This window comes from Dendrobates tinctorius, unplaced genomic scaffold, assembly GCF_039654945.1.
Source record: "Dendrobates tinctorius isolate UK_male_01 unplaced genomic scaffold, ASM3965494v1 ptg000054l, whole genome shotgun sequence".
Classification (NCBI taxonomy): Eukaryota; Metazoa; Chordata; class Amphibia; order Anura; family Dendrobatidae; genus Dendrobates; species Dendrobates tinctorius.
Window position 1 is genome coordinate 4,398,512 of NW_027361722.1, and position 6,000 is coordinate 4,404,511.

Below are 6,000 nucleotides of genomic sequence, written 5' to 3' on the forward strand. Positions count from 1 at the left end.
ACTACCTGGATATTAACTGGGAAACAGAGACCTGCGAAACCCATAAAGGCCACATGTTTCTGCTAATAACCAAGAAAAATTCTCTCACTATTGGTGCAGAATCCAACCAGAGGAGCAGCAGTTTTACACCTAATACTATCTAATAGACCGGACAGAATAACATATCTGCAGGTGGTCGGGCATCTAGGAAGTAGCGATCACAATATTGGCAGGCACGGTACTGTATAAGGAACGAGCATCTGACTGCAGAGCCCCTATGGGTTTAAGTTAGAAAGGAATTCTGTGCAGTGCCTCCCCCTCCCACTACTCCCCCCAGGTGATGCTATAATTAGGACGCCCCACTGACCAACGGGGGACTTGTCAGGGAGTAACAAAAACACTGAACTTTAGGAAGGCAAAGTGTGACCAGCTCAGAGACGCCCTTACTCTGGGTGACTGGGACAATGTCCTCAGAAATAAGAATCCATTTATATAATTTCCTTGTAATGTTTTCATTTCCTGTTCTGTTCAGATGTCACCGTATCCCAGAATTCCAAGCGGAGGAAGTTCACCGACCGCCATATTGGGATACCCAAGTGATGGGTGTCTGAATATGGAAACTGCTGCTGGTACCAACCTATTGTGGCACACCAGAGAAACGCAGGAGCTTTTTTCAATAAAAAATATCAATTCTTTATTGCCGTATACAAATAGTTAAAAACATGAACAATTAAAAAATGTATTACAAAAAGACACCAAAAAATTCAGACATGTGCCCCCAAATATTGGTTAATACATCTAAAAAAGTAAGAGGAAGGTTGTTACAATAACAAGTATCTCCGCTATGTATCACTCCTCCATTATTTTGCATAACCCCAGATAATCATATAATGGCAATTCAGCAGGACCTGCATGAAAGTTCATGCTCCATAATGTCCCCATCACATGTAATGCAATCTAACAAGGCAAATCCCGGGAGCTAAAAGGAGGAGAGGGGGGATACTCACACCAGAATACCTAGGCAGCCACGTCCTGATAACCCCGACGCACGTTTCGCAACTGTTTCGCTTTCTCGAGGGGAGTATGTGAAACTCTCCTCGAGAAAGCGAAACAGTAGCGAAACGCGCGTCGGGGTTATCAGGACGTGGCTGCCTAGGTATTCTGATGTGAGTATCCCCCCTCTCCTCCTTTTAGCTCCCGGGATTTGCCTTGTTAGATTGCATTACATGTGATGGGGGACATTATGGAGCATGAACTTTCATGCAGGTCCTGCTGAATTACTTGCCATTACATGATTATCTGGGGTTATGCAAAATAATGGAGGAGTGATACATAGCGGAGATACTTGTTATTGTAACAACCTTCCTCTTACTTTTTTAGATGTATTAACCAATACTTGGGGGCACATGTCTGAATTTTTTAATGTCTTTTTGTAATACATTTTTTAATAGTTAAAAACATGAACAATTTGTATACGGCAATAAAGAATTGATATTTTTTATTGAAAAAAGCTCCTGCGTTTATCTGGTGTACCACTATGCTATAAGCAGTTGAGTATTTGGTTGCAACTTTAAGGGTGTTTTTGCACACCTGGTGCCTTTGATTGTGAGTCTGGTGTTCAAATCACTACCAACCTATTGTGCAGTACCACCAGCGGAACACCATTGCATCACACACACTATACGCCGTACGCAACACACACACGCAGCCTCTTGCGTGGTACCACCAGAGTAACACCATCACACTGCACTTGCGTGAATTCCGTGCGGGCGCAGTGAATCATTCGGCTGATCCCGGCAGCAGAGGTGCGACGTGTCTACAGGCAGAGGAAGCCGGTCACATTAAAAGGGGTTTTCCTACAAGCGAAAGTTAATTTTAAAAATTGTCTGTGTCTGACCGTGTACAGAGCATACCACATCTCCTGGGCAGGGGAGGAAGCACAATACTGACATTACAGTAGGGGATCACAGAGGATACATTTTGTGAGGTAAAATATTTCACTGACTGGTTTTAAACAATATTTTGCAGGACGGCCCCACTGAAGCTCTAAAAAAAAAAACTATAGGGAGAAAATACTTTATCTAAAAAACTAATTAAAGCTGCCAAAAAGGAAACAGAGGAGCACAAAGGAGAGTAATGCTAATCCCAAACTGTTCATCTATATCAATAGTAAAAGAATCATAAGTGACAGTGTAGGAGCCTTAGAAAGAATTGAGGAAAGAATGGTTGTAGATGACGAGGAAAAAACAGATATATTAAACACCTTCTCCTCCACGGTATTCACGGTGGAAAATAAAATGCCGAGAGACAACGAAAACCCGATATTAAGGGTCACCAATCTAACCCAAGAAGAGGTGCGAAACCGGCTAAATAAGATTAAAATAGATAAATCTCCGGGTCCGGATGGCATACACCCACGAGTACTAAGAGAGCTAAGTAATGTAATAGACAAGCCATTATTTCTTATATTTAGGGATTCTATAGCGACGGGGTCTGTTCCACAGGACTGGCGCACAGCAAATGTGGTGCCATATTCATAAAAGGGCTCTAAAAGTGACCCTGGAAATTATTGGCCAGTAAGTCTAACCTCTATTGTTGGTGAGATATGTGAAGGGTTTCTGAGGGACGTTATTCTGGATTATCTCACTGAGAATAACTGGGTAAGGCCTCTTTCACACATCAGTATTTTTGATCAGTATTTGTATGCCAAAACCAGGAATGTCTCCAAAATAAGGAACAGGAGTCAGTCTTTCAATTATATTTTTTTCTCGGTAACTTCCATTCCTGGCTTTGGCATACAAACACTGATGCAAAATACTGACCAAATACTGACGTGTGAATGAGCCTTAACTCCATATCAGCATGGGTTTATGAGGAATCGCTCCTGTCACACCAATCTAATCAGCTTTTATGAAGAGGTAAGCTATAGACTGGACCAAGGTGAGTCACTGGATGTGGTATATCTTGATTTTTCCAAAGCGTTTGATACCGTGCCACACAAGAGGTTGGTACACAGAATGAGAATGCCGGGTCTGGGGGAAAATGTGTGTAAATGGGTAAGTAACTGGCTGATAGAAAGCAGAGGGGGGTTATAAATGGTATATTCTCTAACTGGGTCGCTGTGACCAGTGGGGACCGCAGGGGTCGGTGTTGGGACCTCTTCTCTTCAATATATTTATTAACCATCTGGTAGAAAGTTTACACAGTAAAATATCGATATTTGCAATGATACAAAACTATGTAAAGCAGTCAATACAAGAGAAGATCGTATTCTGCTACAGATGGATCTGGATAAGTTGGAAACCTGGGCCGAAAGGTGACAGATGCAGTTTACCAATGATAAATGAAAGGTTATACACATGGGAAGAAGGAATCAATATCACCATTACACACTGAACGTTAAACCACTGGGTAAATCTGACATGAAGGACTTGGGGATCCTAGTTAATGATAAACTTACCTGGAGCAGCCAGTGCCAGGCAGCGGCTGCCAAGGCAAACAGGATCATGGTGTGCATTAAAAGAGGTCTGGATACACATGATGAGAGCATTATACTGCCTCTGTACAAATCCCTGGTTACACCGCACATGGAGTACTGTGTACAGTTTTGGGCACCGGTGCTCAGGAAGGATATAATGGAACTAGAGCGGGTACAAAGGAGGGCAACAAAATTAATAAAGGGGATGAGGGAATACAATACCCAGAGAGATTAGCAAAATTAGGATTATTTAATCTAGAAAAAAAGAATCATAGAATCGTAGAGTTGGAAGGGACCTCCTGGGCCATCTGGTCCAACCCCCTGCTCAAAGCAGGATTCGCTAAATCATCCCAGTCAGATGTCTGTCCAGCCTCTGTTTGAAGACTTCCATTGAAGGAGAACTCACCACTTCTCGTGGCAGCCTGTTCCACTCATTGATCACTAACTGTCAAAAAGTTTTTTCTAATATCTAATCTGTGTCTCCTCCCATTCAGTTTCATCCCATTGCTTCTAGTCTTTCCTTGTGCAAATGAGAATAAAGTTGATCCTTCTACAATGTGACAGCCCTTTAGATATTTGTAGACAGCTATTAAGTCTCCTCTCAGTCTTCTCTTTTGCAAACTAAACATTCCCAAATCCTGCAACCTTTCCTCATAAGACAGGGTTTGCAGACTGGTCACCATTCTTGTCGCTCTTTTCTGAACTTGCTCCAGTTTGTTGTTGTCTTTTTTAAAATGTGGTGCCCAAAACTGGACACAATATTCCAGATGAGGTCTGACCAAAGAGGAGTAGAGGGAAATAATGACTTCACGTGATCTAGACTGTATGCTTCTGTTAATACATCCTAGAATTGCATTTGCCTTTTTTGCTGCTGCATCACACTGTTGACTCATTCAGTCTGTGATCTATTAGTATACCCAAGTCTTTTTCACATGTGCTGTCACTTAGCCCTATTCCTCCCATTCTATATATGTTTTTCATTTTTTTGCCCAGATGTAGTACTTTGCATTTCTCCCTGTTAAAAACCATTCTGTTAGTTGCTGCCCACTTCTCCAGTTTATTTATATCTTTTTGAATCCTCTCTCTCTTCTCTAGTATTAGCTATCCCTCCTAGCTTTGTGTCATCAGCAAATTTAATCAGTTTACCCTCAATTCCTTCATCTAAATCGTTGATAAAGATGTTGAACAATACAGGGCCCAGGACAGAGCCCTGTGGTACCCCACTTGAGACATTCTTCCAACTGGATGTGCAGCCATTTACGACCACTCTTTGGGTCCGATCACTAAGCCAGTTATGAATCCACCTAACAGTTGCCTTGTCCATTCCATACTTAGTCATTTTTTCAATAAGGATCGTATGAGAGACTTTGTCAAATGCTTTGCTGAAGTCAAGATATACTATATCTACAGCATTTCCTTGATCCACCCAATCAGTGATTCCATCATAGAAGGAAGACTGAGGGGCGATCTAATAACCATGTATAAGTATATAAGGGGACAATACAAATATCTCTCCGAGGATCTGTTTATACCAAGGAAGGTGACGGTCACAAGGGGGCATTCTCTGCATCTGGAGGGGAGAAGGTTTCTCCACCAACATAGAAGAGGATTCTTTACTGTTAGGGCAGTGAGAATCTGGAATTCCCTGCCTGAGGTGGTGAAGGCGAACTCAGTCGAGGGGTTCAGGAGAGGCCTGGATGTCTTCCTGGAGCGTAACAATATTGCATCTTACAGTTATTGTTAGGTTCTTTAGAAGGATGTAGATCTGGGGATTTATTCTGACGGAATATAGGCTGCACTGGATGGACAAATGGCTTTTTTTGGCCTTGTTAACTGTTACTGTGTATAACTCAGGATCAGTAATGTATGTACACAGTGACTGCACCAGCAGAATAGTGAGTGCAGCTCTGGGGTATAATACATTATATGTTCTCACCCACAAAGCTCTCCACAGTGCGGCACCCCCTACATCTCCTCCCTCATTTCTATCGACCTAACCGACCGCTGCGCTCTGCAAACGACTTTTGACTAACCTCTGCACTAATCCGCACCTCCCACTCCCGAGACTTCTCCCGCGCTGTGCCAATCCTCTGGAATGCTCTACCCCAACAAATTAGGACAAACCACAATTTGCATAGTTTTAGGCGCTCCCTCAAAACACATTTGTTCAGAGCGGCCTATCACATTCACTAATCACAGTCATTCTATGTGTAAGTGTGCGTGTGTAGCCCATTCACTATCTCCATCCATCCCTCACTCCCTCAAGATGGCTGGACCATCATTGTAGATACACCATTGTATATACACACCTGCACTCTGTATCTCCCCCACCTCATTGTAGAGTGTAAGCTCTCACCAGCAGGGGCGGCTTATTGTGCTTTAATTATTGTATTGTTAACGTTGTTACTTATGACTTGTGTTTTGAAACTGTTAAATTGTAAAGCGCTGCGGAATATGTTGGCGCTATATAAAGATTATTATATAGTAATGTTAGGTATATACACATTCATACAGGGTACTGTACACACATGCTGGAGACCACG